General features: G+C 43.5%; 1 pseudogene; it reads left to right on the top strand.

The window, feature by feature from the left end:
* The first annotated feature begins 2,720 nt into the window (after nucleotides 1-2,720).
* Nucleotides 2,721-5,260, top strand: LOC105556445 (annotated as a pseudogene).
* The last annotated feature ends 17 nt before the right edge of the window (nucleotides 5,261-5,277 follow it).

Raw genomic sequence — 5,277 nt, 5'->3', positions numbered from 1 at the left:
AGGCGTTGCAGTCTGCTTCATCAGGGCTGGGAGACTCTGATACTGAGCTCCCTCGCGTTGCGCTAGTCCTTTTATACTCGTTCTTGGGGGGGGGGGGTAGCCAGGGGGAGGAGGTGGTCAGAGGGAGGGGGGTCACCTATGCCGGCTGACAGTTTTTTAAAAAATAGCCCTGATGAAGCAGACTGCAACTCCTGCGAAACGTCGGCACCACACTGCAAACGGACGCGGCAACCATCCGGAAACCATGAAGACTAATTAAATTAATTATTCTTAATTTCTTCAAATTTTTTATTTCGATTAACATTTTTGTGAATTCCAAGTTCTAAATAAAGATTTACCATGAATAAAATTGCAGTTTGCTTCATTTTTAATCAATAATAGCGCATTTCCCACTTTACCCCATATTTTTAAAAAGTGGCTATTTTTTTACTTTTGTTCACATTGGAAGACATCTACGACAGAAGAATATTTTTATCTATTACAGATGGGCGAAACTCAGCTAATGTCCACTTTTTGGCGATGGCACACTCACTGTTGCATAAAAATTAATTTTTATGGCTCTATTGCTTCACAGTAAAAACTATTCCCACTTTACCCCACTTTCCCTTACTTCAATAATAATGTATATCAGCCAACACATCGGAAAAGGAACACGAACACACTACGCGAAATTATCAATATTAAAAGATGATATATGTCGCATCAAACTTTTTTTTCGACAGATGAAGATCGCCGATCAATACGTGCGGCTTCTTTACGAAAACGCCGCTCGCGATGCCCCCGCTCGGCGAGGTTGCACCGCGGACCCGCCACATTCGTCGCAACAACCATGTAGTGCAAATTTTTGTGCTGTAATCATTTAAAACAAAAGTTTCAAAAATTAATAAAAATAAAAATAAAATAAGGTTATTAAAATTGACGATCAAATGAATTAATGTTTCTGCAAGCAAACGTTTCAGAAAAAACTAACTTTTCACATATGAAGAAGTGGCATGGTATAAATCCTTTCCCTTCCATTTTCGCTAATATCTAAAGTCATCATTTTTTGACTAATTTTTTCCAGTTTGCAGGTGACATATCTTGGATTACTCTTCGTTACAGCTCACATTTTCAAAGGATCGGAATTACACGGTAAAGTAAACTAGTACAGTAACTTCAGGATTTGCTCTTGGAAAAAATACATACCAGCTAAATTTTTGCACAGACCTTCATTTTTACGTCAGATTGAAGGGTCAAAAGTTTACCATTGTACAGTGGCCGCTAAGAAAAATAATTAAACAAATAGAGCTCAAATCTCGGTTTTTTGCAAATATCTCGTTAAATATCGATTTTACGAAGAAAACAGAAAAATAAAGAATGGAAAATTTTACATCAAAAATGTTCTGTAAGCTTTTTCCGTACAAGCAATACTTTTTACGTAAGAAATTATGCAAGATGAGCATTGCACAGTGAGGTTACGAAACGCTCCGACAAACGTCAAACGGATTGAAGCGTCGCATGCGCGCACAAAAAGTATTATAACTTTTAAACGAATCATCATACAGACATGAGCCAAGAAGCATTGTAAAGCTGAAACTTTTAGCTTTTCAGTGCTATTGGTTTCATTATTCTACGACAATGTACGACAATTGTAAAATAGTTAAAACAATGTGTTACATGTCGTTTTCGCCTTTTTTTATAAAATCAGCCATAAGTCGGTTCCAGATCGTTTTAAAAAAAATCGCCTGCAGGATATCACAGTACACATTTCATACATTGACTCCATAAGAGCAAAAATTTTTTAAAATTTTCTTCTTTGAAATAAAGCTGTCGACATTTTCAGAAACTTTCAAAATTTTTGATCAAATGTAAAACTTGATATCGTCATAATTTTGCGAAAAATCATTAGAAATGTCTAACTCTGAATTGTTTTTTTTTAAATTTTTCTAGAATGATTTTTGCATCCCATTGCACGCCGGTGTTCCGGTAGGGATCGGGGAGAACCCGGAGAGGTGGTTGGGGAGGTGAGTCATTGCCTCCCCATCACCTTGTTGGCCCCGACTGTCATTGCACGCCGGTGTTCCGGCAGGGAGGTGGGAGTCAGAGCTCCCCTGTCACCGGGCTGGACGTGGTCCTGTCCCGAGGGCAGGGGAGGGCCCGACCCTGGCTGCACAACCGAGCGTGGCTCGGTGGGGAGACGGGAAGCCGTGGCCTCTCCGCTGTTGATTCGGACGTGCTCCGTCTCTTCCGGGGGGAGGAGCCGGACCCCGACAACACACTGAGCGTGGCTCAGGTTGCCGGGTGGGCCGGAAGATAGACGGGGATCGGGGCCGCTCGGACGTTTCCGAGGCAGGGCCCGATCGCCTGGGGACCGCCGGGGCCGCTGGGACTTATTCCCAGGCAGGGCTCGGTGGTCCGAGGAGTTGGTCGGCAAGTCTGCCGGCCAACACCCGTCCTCCTGTCGTGATCCTGTCAGTCCCTGTGTCTGGGGCCGACGTCCCGTTGCTGGGGCGTGCGGCCTGGCATGGGGACGGCAGGGGATGGGCAGGAGGGCGGTTGTGTGCGTGCGTGTGTGTGTGGGACACGGTCGGCTGCCGATGGATATTTCCTTGAGACTAACTAAGGGGGGAGTAGTAAACCCCCCGACCGGGGACGGATGGTGACGTTAGTACCTGACCTCTGCCGTGGACTACGTGGGTGCATAAGTCCAGAACCTTCTGGCAAAAACCACAGGAAGCGGCATGTTCAACGTGGGAGAACCACTCCCGTCCGTCTGTCTGGAGCCTATCAGGGAGTTGAAGTCGGTATGCTGGGCGTGTGTGTGGAGGGGCGGTTAGCCGCCGTCCCCTCATACCCAAGCTAGGGGGGAACGAGCCTTAGCAAGCTCTAGCCCGGTGCCAGGATGAGCGGCCGATGAGGATACCAACCTGCCACGGGTCGGTACGCGTCCTTTCACTGGGGTGAGCCTAAACCTTTTGCGTATAGTGGTGGGCCTGGCCCTCTCCAGGAACTTTTTTATCACGAGACACGGTAGTGTCTCGCGCCAAGTATAAGCGACTAAGTATAAGCGACAAGCCTAACCACGCGCGCGACACCACCGTGTAAGTTTACGCGAGTACACGAGTTGACGGGCCCTCAGAATTTCGGATCTCAACAACGGCTGATCCGACGAACTTGAGACTACGCTTAATCGATAGCTTGGGTACGATTTGTATAATAAAAGTGTTTTTACTTTTCTCCTACGTGCCCCATGAGTAGAGATATTGCAATGCAAAGTCCACGGGTCTGAATTTTCACGTAATTTTTAAGATTAAGATACGTCGACGTCGTCGTCGTCAACCTCCTTTTCATATTTCTGCCGCACGTGGCGCTCGCAAGCGCGGCGACGTGACTGACGTTACGTTACCGACTTACGAGCGCCCGTAAATAGAGTGAATAGAGTGAACCTAACCTATGTGCCGATTTATCACGAGACACGTAGTCAAGTATAAGCGAAAAGTTTTAAAGTGACAAGCTAAACCACGCCCGCGACACTGACCGTGTAGTTTACGCGAGTGCGCGAGTTGACGGGTCCTCGGAATTTCGGATTTAATATAATAACGTGTCTCGTGTTATAACGTGTCTCGTGATGTCTCGTGATTGATATATATATTTGTCGCATTAGGGACTGTTGTGAGGTGTCTTTTCAAGTGCCACTAGCGTGGCAAAAGACTGTGTAACTGATTGTGAGTGTGCGCGATCGGTGACGTATGTTTTGTACGTGACATAATAATTATCTCAGTCCGAGAACCGTGTAGTGCAATCGATCGATCCTTTTGGGATTCTCTCGATTGCCGGGTAAGTGTGGACAGTATTTCTTTTCGCAACACGTTTTGCGCGATAGTCCTTTATTTACGAACAATTTACCACACAGCAAGGCTTATTAACCTCTCCCCTCATCTACCATTTCTCACAATCGTTCGAAAATTTTTACGTTAAACCAAAGAAATTTGTGTACCAATTTCCCCGAAATTGAACATAAAGATGTAGATATGCGACGAGTTCTCTTATCCTTTTGACTTGATTGATTTTAGAAACTGGCACAATTTGTTTAATACGTCGTTATAGCTTGATAGAATCTTTTCCTCGTCAAACAATGATAGCGGAAGAGCAATAAAGTTTATTGTAATTATTACCCTTCTTTCCGTTGCAGAAGAGACTTTTATAGCATCTTAGGTTTATCGCACAGTGCTAGTACACACGCAATTAAGAAGGCTTACAGACGATTAGCGAAGGAACTGCATCCTGATAAAAATAAAGATGATCCGGATGCCTCTCAGAAGTTTCAAGACTTGGGAGCGGCGTACGAAGTACTGTCAGATCCTGAGAAGAGAGAAATGTATGACAGGTGTGGGGAGGAATGCTTAAAGAAGGATGGCATGATGAATAGTAATATATGGATCCGTTTGCGAATTTCTTCGGCGACATTAATTTCCATTTCGGCGGGGAGTCGCAGCAACAGCAAACTCCCAGAGGTTCGAACGTTGTGATGGACCTGTATGTTACTTTAGAAGAATTGTATAGCGGAAATTTTATCGAGGTAAGTTTTCTCTCGCCGCAAGTAAGTACAACTACTTGCTGTAAACTCGGTGACTTCGTTGAGTTCATTTTGGTGCTGATTATTTCTTTCAGATTACGAGAAATAAGCCAGTTGTAAAGACCGCGAAGGGGACGAGGAAGTGTAACTGTAGGCAAGAATTAGTTACTCGCAATTTAGGAAACGGTAGATTCCAAATGATGCAACAGTCGGTGTGTTCGGAATGTCCAAATGTCAAGTTGGTCAATGAAGAACGTACACTGGAGGTAGAGGTTGAGCCAGGAATGGTAGATAATCAAGAAAAGAATCCTGATCTTCCTGAAGCACACAGGTATGTTCAAGCTGATTCTTAAGCAAAACAATTCTTCTAATTTCGTTATAATTAAAATTTATGTGTAATTGGCTAGAAAGAGAAGTAGCCTTATTTTCTAATTGGTCTTTATGCAATTTTTAATATTAATTTTTTAAATTGTAACTTTGATTAGAATGAGTTGCTATCTGGATTGACTTCTAACAAGTTTCTTTAAAGATAATATCTTGTAAATATACAATTTTGGAGATATAATTACATAAAGACACTGTAATGTACAAAATTATATAATGTATTGTGATGTGTATTTCAGATTGCGCGAATGGTACACCACAGTTGGCCATTCAGAAAATGCTAAATCATTATCTAGAGCAGGTGGAAGTGGTGACTTAAATGTGCCGTTATACAGGGT

This window comes from Vollenhovia emeryi, unplaced genomic scaffold (assembly GCF_000949405.1).
Source record: "Vollenhovia emeryi isolate VEMERY1.0 unplaced genomic scaffold, V.emery_V1.0 DF940021.1, whole genome shotgun sequence".
NCBI lineage: Eukaryota > Metazoa > Arthropoda > Insecta > Hymenoptera > Formicidae > Vollenhovia > Vollenhovia emeryi.
This window is presented reverse-complemented; position numbering and strand designations above follow the sequence as displayed.